The sequence below is a fragment of the Anarrhichthys ocellatus genome, unplaced genomic scaffold (genome assembly GCF_004355925.1).
Source record: "Anarrhichthys ocellatus isolate YVR2014 unplaced genomic scaffold, GSC_Weel_1.0 scaffold19, whole genome shotgun sequence".
NCBI lineage: Eukaryota > Metazoa > Chordata > Actinopteri > Perciformes > Anarhichadidae > Anarrhichthys > Anarrhichthys ocellatus.
Window position 1 is genome coordinate 2,592,997 of NW_022280049.1, and position 15,927 is coordinate 2,608,923.

A 15,927-nucleotide genomic window follows, 5' to 3' on the forward strand; every position below is an offset into this window, starting at 1 on the left:
AGTTTGGAACCACAGAATATGTTGCAGGGGCTCAGAATAGCAGCTGCACTCTGGGGTTAGCGGAGGATAGATTTCCCCTGTAATAATTCATGAAAGCCCTGTAAATGCTTGAACTGTGAACACTGCACTATTTTATACAGTAGTTTGGTTTTATGCTAATGTTAAATATACTGTATCCGCTAGCAGCTCTTAACTCTTGTAATAACACATTCCACTTTAAGAAACGGCGCATTTTAAGAGCTATAACCTTTGGATTGGGATTTTTTGGGAGGTTTTTTTTCAGCAGTTGGCTGGTTGGTGTCAGTTAATCTCCTGTTTAATCATGTTGTTGGTATTGGCTTGTGTTTCATCTGAAATGAGGTATGTCAAGCTGCTGCTAAAGTGTTTTCTACAGAAATCAAAGTCGCTGGCTGCCTGTGGGTGCCGCTTATTGTGTCGCATCAATGAGGTTTTTTTGTGCAGTTCCCAGATTGCATTGCCTAGTTGACAATAGACACTGGTTTAATGCGGCGGCATGTCGCGTGTCTGATGACCTGTAAACATGAGTGTTCATTTCTGGGTGTTCTAATGTCGAACGAGAAAATGAGCTCATTATCTCTCAATAGAATAATGATCCCCTCCTCCGACAGAAACTTCAGTTTGCTCAAGCAGCAGGGATGGATGGATATATATTCAGGATTTGACAGACGAAGCTAAAACATGTCTTCCTCTCTGCGAGGGTGCCAAAAAAGGGTGGCTGCGTATTCCTCCTGCAGTGCACCTAGCAGTTGGGATGCCCGTGTTTATTTGCTCATTACAGAAAGGTCCAGCTATGCTCCGAGCTATCTGCTCTCTCTGTGGTTCGCCTCACGCCCCCTCCTCTCTGTGTCTTTGCTTTGAGGCAGAATATGAAGTGTGCTTTAGCGGACACAGTCTTTGGGTTTCAGGGCCTGCAGGGTCCTGAGCTGAGGGCCTTAATCCTCCGCACAGCCTGCAGATAATATGTGGTTAATTAGGGTCACTCTGACTAGAACACTCATTGTATCTTTCCCTGCGGATGCTAGCAACCCACACGTCCTTCAGCGCAGCCAATGCTGCCCATCCCTCTGATTCTCCACTTCTGTCTGGCAAGTGAGACCGTCTGGGGCAGAGTTGGATACATAGCGGAGGTGGGGAAAAGAGGCTGAAATACCAAAACAGAAGTGGTGTTAGACAGAGAAAGAGCGATGACAAACAGCCGTGTACTTTGAAGAGAAAATAGAAGGACAGAGGGCAAAGGAGGCAGGGAAAGTGAGAAGGAAGAGGAAACAAAACATAGATACAATCCAGCAATTAAGCCAACAGCAGGCGCGTGTGATTTACAGGCTGTTACCTGTGTACAGACTATTCCCTGCGTACTGTACGTACCCGTGCTGAGGCCCGTGCCAAGCCACTTTTACCTCCCTCCTCGCTGCCAGTGGTGGAAGACGATACCTTATTAGTAGGAGGACATTGGCCCCAGGAGGGGATTAAAGTCGTTTATTGATGCACTCCATCCAGCACTTTGGGGGGCTTTGACACTTGGCTCATCAAGCAGACAGATGTGTCAGGGAGCCTCTACCTTCGCTTATCAGGTAGTGCAGCTCCCCAGGCAATATGGACACTGACTGCTGGCTGAACCAGGAGGAGTGACAAGGGAAGACAGTCTTCAAGGGTGTATGTCTTTTGAGCCCTCTGGCTCTGAGGCAAAAGTAAAATTGTTGCTTTCGTCTGTATCGTTTTCTGGATTATTTAAGTTGTTTATTTATTTTAATGGTTCCCAAATTTTTTTTTTTGTCTGACGTACCCTGACAAGTACCCCTTCATTGACCACATCCGTCATGTTCCAACATATTGTCTATTAAAGCGTATGTTAGGTAACACCACCAAATAGTTAATATGGTTTTAACCATTTATCCATCACCTTTAGCTAATTCTTTCAACTATTTATCCATTACTTTAAGCTAATAATTTCAACTGTTTATCTATTACTATTAGCTATTTATCCATTACTTTTATTTACTTATTTCAGTTATTTATCAATTACTTTTAGGCTGACTGTTTCAAATAGTTATCCATTACTTTTAACAAAAATGTTCAACCTATTATTGATTACTTTTAACTAACAACATCAACTGCTTATAAGTTAAATGTATCAAGTAATTTCAATTGTTCATCAACAATGTTATTGTGACAAAAAAATTGTTAAAAATCTGCATCAAAAAATTCATAATTCTTTTTGGATTTTTATTTTCCTCCTTAAAACAATTACATGAATATGTATTTTTGATCAACTCGTAATTTCTTTTGTTTTTAAAATTAGATGAGCTACTCCACAATCGTTCCACATACCCTCTTACAGCTACAGAAGTATACCCTGGGGTACAAGTACCTGGTTGGGTGTCACTGATTACGCTCTCGGTAATGCTGCTTTGGGTCACTAAATTGGGAGTTACTGAAAGGTTATTGTCTTGCTATCCATTGTGTTATTGCATTGTCTGAAAAAGAGGCCTGACATGTTGACAAACGCCACTAAGTGAACTCTGACCTTAAATGTGCCCTAAATAATCTTTACACAAGTACATAAAAAGCAAAGACATGTCACAATACGACCTCATACGCTGCTGGTTCTGACAGATTTCTAATTTTGCTGTAAGTAAACTCTGCTCATGTTGTGCCACACAAAGTAACTGTTGCGACGTACTAAGTATTATTATGTTGAGTGCTTTTTTGCCTTTTTAATTTGTGTCTGATTAAAGCATTGATCATCCATAATAGTGGAAGCAACTTTTCAATTATTCTCCAAACTCTGCTATTCAGGAGACAAAGCGCAGCGCATTCACGAGCTGAGTTCCACCAAGAGATTTCAGTCAATAGAAAAGATTAATTACAGCCACACTATTCATTTGCCTCTTATATTGGGGCTGGCAAAAAATGCTTTTAGTCCTTAGTGTAGTGCTTTCAGTCAGAGAGGGGTGGTCCATATGCTTCAGGCTCAGATGTATTGGAGGGAAATGAAGGTAAATTTGTACCCTAAATGCTATTAGGAGACAGCTGCATGAAAGCAGATGTTATGATGAAGGAACTGCACTGGAAGCAAATGGAGCTTCCGCAGGCACTGATATTAATGATTGGCTCCTCTTCTTTTATAGGATGTAATCAATTGACAGGGAACTGTGTGTGTGTGTGTGTGTGTGTGTGTGTGTGTGTGTGTGTGTGTGTGTGTGTGTGTGTTTTAACACATGTATGGGTAGACAGAAATGAAAGGTCCAAACAGATATTACCGCTGGTTCTTCTGAATCACTCCCAAACGTCACATATGACTCACCGGGACAGAACTGACAGTCCCCGCAGCGCTCCTTCAACCAAATACTGTGTTTCCCCCCCAATCCTTCGTTCTCCAAGAGTGAATATTGCTTATTCTGTCCTTCCAGCTTGCATCAGCAGACAAATTTCCCCTTAAAAACCCCGAGCTGTATAGGGTGAAGGTAGATGGACCTTGCCCTTTCTGTTCTGCCGGTCAGGTATGGGCAGATAATTGCCAGGTCTGTGCAGCAGAGACGGGCTTTATTGTCTCTCCCAGGCACAATCAACCCTGATTCAGCAATCTCACCTCTACTTGATTTATGAGTCACTCTCTCTCTCTCTCTCTTTGTCTCTCTACGCAGTGTCTTTATATGCTTTTAGCTTTCTCTTATTTCCCTTCTTCTTGGGAGTCTTGTGAGAGTCGCCTTGCTGTGACTGTGGAAGTACAAGAGTCAAAACCTGTCCTGTCTTAAGTGCTGCAAAGTGGTCAAGAAAAGACAAATTGTGAAACAGAAAGTGCACAGTGTAAAGTCCAAAATGACAAAAGTGGCAGATATAGCACCCGAAATTCATACTCATTTTTAAAAAACGGTTAGGACAGTCTTAACGATCGCCTCACAAGTTGGTTGAAATGCTGTCTCCAGCTGACAGCCTTATTCTTCAAGCCAACTTGTTTTTGAATGAGAATCCTGTCAGCTACAAACATGATATTGGGCTTGAAGACTGAGGCTATAGTTAAAATGTCCCAGTGTGAAGCTAGTTAGTAGCAAAAGTATAGGATAGGCTAAACCGGGGTAAGACATACCTCAAGGTAAGAAGCCAAAGCGTGTCAATGGAAGCTGACTGCCGACCCTGAGTCTAACTGTCGCTAGAGGGGTACCAAGAGCATCATAGTTTGAAGCATAGGACCACTGACCATCTGTCGTATTTGACGATATGGTTGACTTACTGGTTGGCTCTTTTGGTTTGGGAAAGGCTATCAAAGGACACCTCCATCTTAACACTTTAAATGTGCATTAAATTAGTATTGTTGTAATTGTAAAGCTTGACAAGCCCGCTGTGCCTAGTCACAGTCGCTAAGCAATGATTGGACCATCGCTGCATGGGGGAGGGGTTAATAAGAAAAGGGTCAATTGTATACCTGTCCTTCCCTCATGGCTGCTGTTTCATTCTGCTTCATCAGTGTCCACGTCGCTCCCCGTCTGTGTTCTTTTTGTCAGTCTTGAGAAAATCCTGTTCACCTTGACCTGAGCAGGTAGACAAAGAAATAAAATAAAACAATGCGAATGAAGATGTAAGTATGACTGATGGAGTCCTTTGCCGGTGGGAAAGCACTTATATTTCCCATTGACTTTTAGTGAATATTAATCTGCAGTGGTATCTTGTGGTAAGACCTGGGGCTGCCACCTCTTTATATCCACAATGATGTTGTGAGACACCGGATTTTAGCCCGTCTCACAAAACAATGGCGGGCCTCATGTCGGCGCTTTCCATCAGTCCCTCTGCAATCGATATTCTGAATGCGATACAGTTAGGAGGACAGCGATCCAACACGTATCCGCTGCACTCAAAGCACAGGGCTATTTACTTTTATCATTTAACTGCTGACAGTTGAAATAGCTTTCGATGTCATAGCCTCATTATAGCACCAGGAAGTCAAATGTTCTTTTGACAAAAACCTGCCAGGTGGAAGCTTTATTCCAGCATTCAGTCCAAAATATCTGCAGGGCACTTCTTTCATTCACTCTGTCAATATTTCCAATGACCCCCAACTGTTGAGGAGTCAATTCAGCAAACATATCTGGAACAATAAGGAGCATGAACAGTATTGACCATGAGAGGTTGCTGCAGTATTTGTAACCAAAAAAGGGAGCGGCATATTATAAAACATGCAAACATGTGCAAATTCTGACCTATACTATATGGTCTCCAAAGTGTGTGCAGGCATTTAATACAGTATTTATCCGAGTCACATTTATTGTTAAAGGTCTTAAAAATGTCAGTATTGAATTAAAATGTTGCTTCTTGTAGCAAACCACAAGCAAGCCCTTACAGTGCAGGAAGAAGTTGAACTACACCAAATCTGTCCTCAAGAGAAATATAGTCACTTTAAAAAGAAAAAAAGAGTTTTAACCTAAACCCAAATCAAACAAGCCAATTTGGGTTTCTTCACCCACATTTTAAATAGATGGCAGAATAAACAGCAGGGTTTTATTTACCATTATAAAGCTTCGCACATGTTGTTGTTGAAAGCGCCTGAGAGTCCATTTTATTTATTGTTTCGATTGTATGGTTTTAATTTATTTATGTTTTATTCATTTGACAATTTTTTTGTTAAACTTTTTTTCACAATCCAATTCCAATGTCTGAAAATTCTTAAATAATGTAACTAATTGTTTTTTGAAAGGGTGTACTTGCATTTTTATGCTTTTCATATTATCATGATATCAGTGGAATAAAATGGCATTCAAATGACAATACATATACATAAGACAGAGTATCGTTTAGCGCAATTATTTCTGGGACAATATATTGTCCACCAAAACTGAAAAACAGATTATAGGCAGGCAGGCAGATTTCCTGTCACATTTCATGGCTTTTGGTTTTTCCCTTAAATCATCAATTAATGATACATTTCTTAGAGGTGACAAATGATTTGCAGTCAGCTAATTTGTAATAATTTACAGTACGCAATATCAAAGAAAAAGCCACTCAGTGACTGTAAAATAAAAAAAAGAATCATTTTTAAGCCCGGTTCTGTATTGAGGGTCAGAAAGACTTCGACTGCAGCATGTGACAAAAGTGACTGAGTAGAATCAGTGTGACGCTGCCAGACAACATGCACACACTGCTGACAAGCTGCTCGTGTGATGTGGCTTGTGTGTAGCATTCAGCCCGATACAGACCATGTTAAATGTATCTTCTTATTCATCAGGTGTTAGAAATAACACATCTTGATATGCAGTCTTTCATTTTCATTTTATGACTATTTGAAGGGCCAAATTGTCCTCCTTAGCTTGTAATTCCCATTCCAATCTATTGGTTAAACCCTTTTAATACCGGCCCCGATGGAATGCATCTTGTCTCTATCCAGACAGAGTTGTAATTTCCATGCTAAATAGCAGTAGAGTTTAATAAATCAGAATTAAGAAAGATGTGGATCGTGGACTGTTGTCCTTGAAGTATAAGCTTGGTGTAACTTTCCTAAATTATATGGAAAGTGGATGAGAATTCTGAACATGTGATTGCATCTGTAATGGCTGCTAATGTCAGTAGATGGGTGATTATTATTACATGATTATTTGCAAACATGCTGAAAGGCCAAATAAATCAGATTAATGATATTCTAGTAGCATCAATCAGGACCACTTGGCTATGAATGGGGCCCCTCGTAACTCACCACAGACCCTGTTGATCAGCTGTTAAACAGGCAGACATGAGAACTCCAGCCTGGCACAATTGGTAGAGTGATGCGCCAACAGGGCCAAGAGGCTTGTGGATGGGAGGCTTGGATGACCGCACAGAGTTAGCCTCATTTCTTCTAGTTCCTGCCAAGCTACTGTAGATAGAAAGATAGGACAGATATGAGGGGGGGGGGGGGGGCAATCAGGCAGATACAACCAAAGCAAACCTTGCTCCCTATTCTTCTGCAATCCCTCTAATTGGCTATCCAGAGACAGTTGCCTTTGTTCCCTAAAAGAGTCAAATAATTAATGTCTCCCGCTGCTCTCCTGGATGCCTTTGATGGCAAACCAAATCAAGTCTGTCCTTTAATTTGACTGTAGTCGTTTGGCATTGCTCTCACTGTTGTAAACAACATAACAAATCAAGCAATGCGCTACACTACTGAAAAGGAATGTCCAAACTCCAGTGATTAAACACAGGAAGACAGGCATGAAATGGCTATTCCTTTTCTTTTACATAATCAGTTAAGATGATGCGGTGACATATTTTTATGTGCAGTGTCATTAGTTTGCAAAGCAATGTTTTTTTTTTCTATGTGACTGCAAACCATCACCAGCCTTTTCCCTTTCAATTTGTTATACAAGTCCTTTTTATGCCACTCTGACTCATTTCACACAAATAATGTCTAGTCGAGTGCGATGTTGTCACCCACAATTGTTGATTATACCCTCTGCTCACAATGTGAGATAATAAGTGCGAATGCACAGCTCCCTAATGCAACCACGTCTATATCATAGACCACAGCTTGTTTCCTCGACTCTGTGGTCTCATCACAGCTATAATGGCGCATCAGCTGCACCCAGCTGAGACTTTACTCACACACAATATGCCTCTTGTGCTTTAGTGGCCCTTCTCCTTCACGCCGGCTTCATAACAGCTAAATTATGCATGCATCGGGAGAATAAATCAGCTTGGACATGCTGACAAGAAAGGGCACATCAGAGAAGCCGTAAAATGCACAGGAAGAAATAATATTCAAGAAATATGGACGAAGCGATGCATCGCTGACATTTTTTTGCTCTCGTTTTATTTTTGCACGCACAAACAGGTATCACTGCCACAGTGACATCCGAATATACAGATACTCCGACCCTGCAGTGGCAACCTCTGTAATTCAGTAACCCCTTGAAAAACCTGCAAGTCAAAAGAAGAGATTGGAGAGCCGTGGCCTGTCACAATAAGCACACAATGCACCTCTATGCTGTCTCTGTGTCTCTTTTTAACTGAACCTGGAATAAAGCCATTTTACCACCTACCCAATGCTAGCTTCAGCAGCCATGAAATTACTGCTGGGAGCTTCTTTTTTCATTGTAAGAAAAAGGTCCTGGCCTTTGCTTCATGCTGCCATAGTAGAGGTTGATGTCTTTGATGTTACGCTATCTTACAGGGCCAATTTGTTCGTAGAAACGACAAATATTATATATATATTCTCAAGTGTAAACACAAGAGTAAAATAGTGTGTGGACTCTTTTCATTAAAGGTAAGTCGCTTTTTTGTTTTGTCATTTGTCTTTCATTTTCAGCTGATCAGCCACAGCTGGCCAGAGAGTTTGGTGCAGCACTTGATCAATCCCTTCGACCCCCCCCCCCCACACACACACACACACACACACACACACACACACACACACACACACAACTCTGTCATGTGTTGGCGCACATGCTCATCAGTGTTTATGTGCTGACACGTCTCAGTACGCCTTGTGAGTGAGTGAGAGAGAGAGAGAAAGCAGGGAACAAAGACGGGGAGAGATGGAGAAGCTCCGTGGGTGGATTTTCGCTCTCTTCCCTCCTACATGTATGCACTTCTAAAGATACAGACATCATGCTGCTTCCGTTTGATTTGACATGTGCTGTCTTTTTGATTAGGACAACACTTGGCAGTGAAATGGTTTCTGGTTGTAGGCCTCCTGTAAACAACACATCAAAGCCTTGGCTGCACACTTTTGGGGCTACTTTGGCATTCGCGTCACGGCGATTGCAACGTTTCCGCCGTGGAGGCAAAGCCTCCTTCTCCCGCAGGCGGAGAGAAGTGGAGGAGCGCATACTGTAGAGCTGGCTATAATGTTCTTCTCCTCCACTAAATTACATAAGTTGAATGGACCTGTTTTTTGCGTCTTCCTCTTTTAATTGTCGGTACTTAAACACTATCCTCAAAGGCACCTCAATTACCACGTCTTTACAGCTGCTCCGAGATTCTCATCTCGGTCTTCATCAAGCGTCGGATGTTGATTGCCTGTTTGTTGCTTCTGTATATCATTTGCTGGACAAGTCAAGAGCACTGGTCATATAATCCCAGCAAACCACAGCCTATTTTATTTAAGTTTTGGGCCTTTGCCAGATGACTAATGAGAGGAAACATAAAGCCGTCTTCCTCTCCCAGCCTAAGATTTTGATCTCCACTGTGCAAACACTGGAGGGATCCTCAGAGCCCTGTGAGCATACTTAGCCCAGAGGCAAACACTCACCAGGCCCTAAATACTGTAAGTATTTATTTTGGCTTCCTCAAAAGACAATAGAGAGGAAGCAGCTGTGGGAATATTTATAAATTAGAACGTACGTCGCGACGTAGTTAATGAAGAGTGAGAGTTTGACAGCTGAAGAATTTTAGGTAGACATTTCTAGCGAACGGAGCTGGCAACTGTTATTTTATGACCTACCTACTTGTCATGTTCCAAGTTCCAAGACCACTGAGTTTGCATGGCTCAGTACCACTACTTAAGTCATATACTAGGGCTGTGTATTGGCAAGAATATGGCAATATGATACCTATCATGATACAGGGGTTACGATTCAATATATTGCAAAAGAACACACCACCAAATGCATAAAATCTGACTAGAAAAAGTTTACCTTTTTTATGCAATCAGAACATCTGCGTTTGCATTTATCACAGTGCCTGTAACATTCATCATCATAACAATACTTTTGTGCACTCTGAGCCACAAGTTTTTGCATGTAAAGTATTGTTTAAAAATCGATACAGTATCATAAAACATAATATTGTGATACTCAAGTCTATACTCAAGTTTTCTTATACCTCTATCATACACGTCTATTAAAAAGGCAGTATATTAATATGTTTTTTTTGTACTTGAATTGATTAATTGACCCTTTACAGATATATTTTATGCAGCAACATGCGGCAGCAGGTAAATTGCTGCGGTGTCTGTAAAGTTCACTCTCCGCATTTGTCTGCAGGTGTTCAGTCCTGAACTCGATATCAAGCCAAACCCCGCTGTTATGAGCCAAAGCCATTATCTTTGTGGTTTCAAATCAATTGTTTCTGATGCCCTCTGAGACCCTGGACAATGGTCAGCAGGCCGTTTCGCCCAGCCACAGACCCTTATTTACCAGCGGATTGGCAAGTTAGAGGGGGGAGCAGCCACATTTACTATTGGCTAAACAACCACCGCCTCTTTTTCATGTCTGAGCTTTAGACTATGATCCTTCAGAAATGAGTTCAGGTTTTGGGGGTTTTCGCACTCTATGCTGTCAGCAGGTAAAGGCAGCTGCTTGTGGTTCCCCCTTTTTCATTGTGTAGTGTAGTGTAGTTGATGTCGACTTATTTACTTACATTTTTATAATTCGATTAGATTAGTAGATACGATTTTTGATGGATGTGGATTAGTGTAATACCATCAATGACAAAGTGCGATCATGCAGTTTTCATGTAAGCAAGTGGTGTAGTTGTGGCTCGGAAGCTGACATCCAGTTGTGGCTAATGCCGAGCTAGATGCTTAGAGAGATATTTGCAATATGGTTTCTCTGATTTGCCTAGTTAGCCTGGATCAGCTGTGAGATATGAGAGGGGGTGTGAGTGAGAGAGAGAAAGAGAGAGAGAGAGATGGAGGCCTGTGACACTTTGCACCATACCCTAATGAGAGGCAGGGAACCAAAGAAGCTGGGCAATGAGATTAGATGCAACTCAATTCAATTACCGCTGAGCCGCCACGGGTGACGCTTCAGAACTCATCCTGTTAAGATCCGGTTCACAGACGAAGAAGCGGACTGCAGCTCTCACTCAGCTGCTGCATGCTACACTGCCACAACATCTCATTGGCAACAGCTCTGATTTATAAGCACACGGAGCGTCGTTAGGCTCTGTCGGGATTTGCGAGCAGACGCTGCAATGTTCTGATATAGATTTAAGGGAAAATGCTGAAATAATTGAGTTTTCACTCATCGCAGCCATTCATACACTGCTCCACCAACTACAGAGTTGTTTCAATTAAAGAGAAACTTAATACCCTGTTCAAGCTTGATTAAAAAAATGACCCAGACAAACACCCAACACAGTAGCATACCCCTACCATGCCAAGGCATGACCTGCCCAACTCTGCCTCTGATTGGCTAACCCTGATTCTTACTCTAACCCTAAACAATGTCAATCCTCATATGACAACGAAAGCAACGAAGGCAACGAGTACTAGCCAATCAGGGGCAGAGTAGGGCGGGTCATTTTAGCAATGTTTGTAATTTTGCCACCCCCACTGCCTTGTCGTTGACGTTACACCACAACCACTATATATATATATATATATATATTATATATATATATTATATATATATATTATATATATATATATACAGTATACCAACTCTGCCTCCTTTTAAGCCTGTTAGACGGAGGCTGGAATAATGCATCGGTAAAGAGATACATGTTTAAACTGTTATGGTTAACCATAGGTCACGAGGCTCCAAAGGAGACAAAAATACACATACACGTTACACTCATAGTCTGTACGTATGTTAGTATGAAAGAAACTCTCAATGTATCCAAATGACCTCTGTGCTCGTCCGCCTACAGTACATGCATCCCCAGCATATTCCAGCCTTTTTCTTTTTCGGTGCCACTCTTCAGTCTGGCAGACTCAGTCTGAGTTCACCTTTGTTCAACTTAGACCTGTATCCTGTAACCTGTATGCACTATGCTTGGAAATGGAGAAGTCTTTATTTTCTTGTGCAATATATACCCCGCCAGACTATAAACTGCAGCATTGCTCTCATGCGTCGTTTAAAGTCTATGAGGTGGTGGATATTGCCTTGTACCTTTGGTTTTGGTCTACAGGGCAGCACTACTTGGTTTTCTCTGGAAAAAAGACAAACAGTTTTGCAATGAACAATATAGACTGGGATAAATGTCAATTGACAGTATAACAAAGTAAGTGTACATATAACATATACTTATAGACTCATAAAAGTGGATTTAGTGTTGTACTGCAATATATAGTAGCACTTAACTTAACTAATCTGAATAACTAAACAATATGTGTAGTGAATAGAGCCCTCCTGTTAACATATAGGTGGAGGCAGAATACATCTCTGAGCACGCTAGCTGACACCAACTAGCAAGTTGAATCGGCTTGTTTTTTTAAAATAATCCTTAAAGAAAATACAAGTTTCTCTCAATATGTACAGTCCCTCACTCTCCGGGACCGTGAGTGTTACTTAAGAAAGTTAACAACCAATGGGGACATATCTTGCTGGCAGACTACTTTGCCAGGAGGAGAGCAGACAGGAGCCCTGGAGCGGAAGGCTGGCTAGTTAGCTAGCTAGTCTCCAGAGCTCCTGTCTGCACTCTTACCGGTGAAATAGACTCCTACCGGCAAGGAGTGAGGCAGAGGAACCGTAGACCCAGCGCCTCCGCTACCCTCCAGCCTGCTGTGGGGTTTCTTTTTCTGTACAACTGTGACTTCAGCATGAAAACATGGTGGAATTAGCAAAGTAGCTAGCTAGCTAACTAGCTAAATGAGTAAAATGCAACAACTTAATAGTTCATCCTCACACTTTTGTCACAGCGCAGGAAAGCATAAATAACTTTGTTCAGAGTGTTTTATGCAAATGAACACACACACATACAGTAAAACATTAATATAATGTCCCGTGTATCTTAAACTTACACACCAAATATGCACATTGTATTCTGCTACACCGTTTGTATGTTTCTATATTTACTGTACATACTGGCATCAGCGAGCATTACACCATGTTTATATTCTCCTGTCTCGATGGCATGATTAGCTCTGAGGAGCATGATCAGCAGGAACTGCTGCACGCCGCTGCGACATCTGTACATCGGGGATTTATAGCCAGTGATAAGGAAATCTTGTTGTTGTCTTCCATAATTTATGTAGTTGACTGTTTTACATTTTTGGATGAAACGCAGCTGTGGGGCTCCTGAAGGCAAAGAGGTGAAAAGGATTTATGGCTTTTCTTCATGTTAGAAATAAATATCATGAGCAAAAGCATTTATGAGGGGTCTCCGATGCTGTAGGATGAATGATGATGATGAATCCATTGATTAGCTGAAGCTGGAATGGACTCTGGCCGACAAAGGTGACTGGCAGTTGTACATTTATGCAGACCTGATTTATTTTTTACTTGTTGGTGGAGATGAAAACTGAGCTGTCAGTCTCGTTGCTGCTGTCACATTAAGTTGCACTCAAAGGATTTTGTTCAAATTCGATTTTGAAGTCTAAACCACGAAACATAAACTTTTCTGCTGACTGTCGAGCAAAAGTAATCCATTTCTGGACAGACTATTTACCACTACCAGATTCCATCTCTTAATTTCCATACAAATGTAAAACTAGGCAGGCATGGAATCTTCTGTGAATCTTAAATGAATCCAATTGTTTCAACACAGTTCAGGGTTTGCTGGAGGCAGGAGAAGATGAGCTCCGCACAAATCAGTAATTTCAAAATAAAAGCCCTATGTGATTGTAATCTGATTGACAGGACACTGTTTCCTTCTTGCACATACGAGTTAGCATAATTCATGTTTTCCTGGCACCTCAGACCTCAGAAATGAAAATTGGAAATGCACAGATTTTATGGAGACAGAACTCTGCAGACACTTAAATATATGAAACCCAAATCCTTAGAGCATTCCCATGTAGGCATTCATATTTTCTTTTGATGTGTTATTGCCTCTTTCAAGCTGCACAGGAATCAGTGATTGGACTGATACTTTCAGCCCTGAAACAAATAGCCACCCTATCATTTTAACCCATATGCATGGCATGTCATACACCCAACGTGATTACAGTGTGCTAAATGGTTCATTGGCATTTTTACCTTTACCAGCCGTATTCTTGTCAGTTTCCAAACCAAAAGAGAACGTTTTGACCCAGTTAATCTGCATGACATCTCTTAATGTGAGAGGCTTTTATTGCTGGGAATGGCTATCCAGCTGGCTTGTGGTTGCTGAGGTTCTGAGCATATGCCTGAGGAAAATGAATAATGCATCCATGTTATTCAAACCTCGTTCTGTAACTTTTTCTTTAGGTAGGGGAGATGTGAGGAGGTATACTACATGAGAGACTGCCGCTGCTGTGCTCATGTAAAAATGATGATACCTCAGAAAAGCTTCAGATGTTTTCTCTTCACTTTTACATTTCTTTCTTTTCCCTCGAAAATTGTGGCTTTTGTCCAGGTAAAAATAAAAAAAAGTACATTTGACGATTTTATGCCTTCAGGCTACGCTACCTTCATATTCTTCTTGTCCTGCGGTGTTTCACGTCAGATGTACAAGTGTTGATACTTTTAACCAGCTCTGTGACCCAGAAGCTACAAAGGGACTATATGTGTGCATCTACATGCAAGCACAACATCATCTGAAGGCCGTGTTGTGCTACAAGGTACATTCACGAACTGTAGGCTGAACTCTTTGGAGATGTGACCTGATAACTTCGTTGCCAGATAACCTCGAGGTCTGAGAGGCCGATGTCTCCAGGCGGTACGCCATTGCTCCACTGGACTGATGACACACAGTGCGTCATCCTCTGCGGCTTGCTGTGCCGCACGCCAAAAGATCATCCGATGGAGCTGTGGCCTTGTGCTGCAGAGGCGGCCGCACACCGGGGTTGCAGACTCACACGGCACAGCACTCTCAGAGCATTTAAGAGTTACAAGAAAAAGGGCAGCAGGACCATTCAGAATGGAATGGAAAAAGATTTCAAAAGCAGAGAAATGAAGAGAGTCACAAAGTGGATTTCTTATATAGCTGTTGTTGTGTCTTTGGTCTCTCTGCTGGCTTTATTGACTTTCTGCAGCCGGTTCATAGAGATAAGGTTGTTCGGAGAAATGGCAAACGGTGAAAAAAAATATACGAGAAACGTTTACTTTGCACACTGCTGTTCAGTTTGTCAGGCAATTTGCATAATATTCATTCACATATGGCATTAGTATTAATCGACATAAGATCTGTATGTCTGAATGCGTACCTGAAATTTGCTGTTCCTGCACATTTTTCGCTGCTTCTCTGCATCGTCTAACCACATGATGCACGATAGAAAATGAAAAGAGAGATGGAACTGAAGCTTATTTTACATAAAGTTTGCGTTTGCATTGTCCATGGCTTAATGAAATACCAGCAGTGTGCTTGATTTTCATTAATAACCTTTATGTTCATTCTCACTTCTTTAATGTTGGAGAAGAGTTAAGCCATTTTTTTTTATTACTTCTACTGTGTGCAATCTATCCCTCCAGAAATAGAACTTCATTATTCATTTTGTGTTATATGATTTGACCATAGTGTTTCTGGGCGCTCTATTAAATGAAAATATTTCACGTGTTCATTAATCATTGGAAGGGCTCATTCTCCATTCCTCTGGTAGCATAATGATCTCTTTCTACCACTGGCCTGGATGAATCTTTCATTGTCTTTATCTTTAAATGAGTTGGCACAATCCTCCAAGGAGACATGGGCCGGGATGTGTTTCACCACATTGTCAAAGTTAACATGTGGCTGAGCTAAGTGCCATGATTTAACTGACGCCAAGCGCAATAACATCACCCGCTGATCTTTTAATATTATGGAGATACAATTCCTGTCCCTTTACTTCATAATGATATTGCCTTCTCAGTATGCAAAGGTAAATTCACGATAGCTTCCACACTTGCACACGAAGTCTAGACTCTAGACAATATTTTCGAGGACCTGCAGAGTTTGGAATGCTATTTTAGATTGTAATGAGTTGGCCTTTAACCTTTGGATTCAAGCAAGAGCCTCTCTAGAATAAATTAGCAGCCTCCCAGTTCTTGCATAACAGTAAACGTGTGCCTCTTTTGTGTCTAATCCTCTGGGTCTCTCTCTCTCTCTCTCTCCATCTCTCTCTCTCTCTCTCTCTCTCTCTCTCTCTCTCTCTCTCTCTCT

General features: G+C 41.5%; 1 protein-coding gene across 3 annotated transcripts in view; it reads left to right on the forward strand.

Moving 5' to 3' along the window:
• gria3b (glutamate receptor, ionotropic, AMPA 3b) overlaps positions 1 to 15,927 on the forward strand; it is a 75,161-nt gene that overhangs the window by 22,775 nt on the left and 36,459 nt on the right. The window lies entirely within an intron of this gene.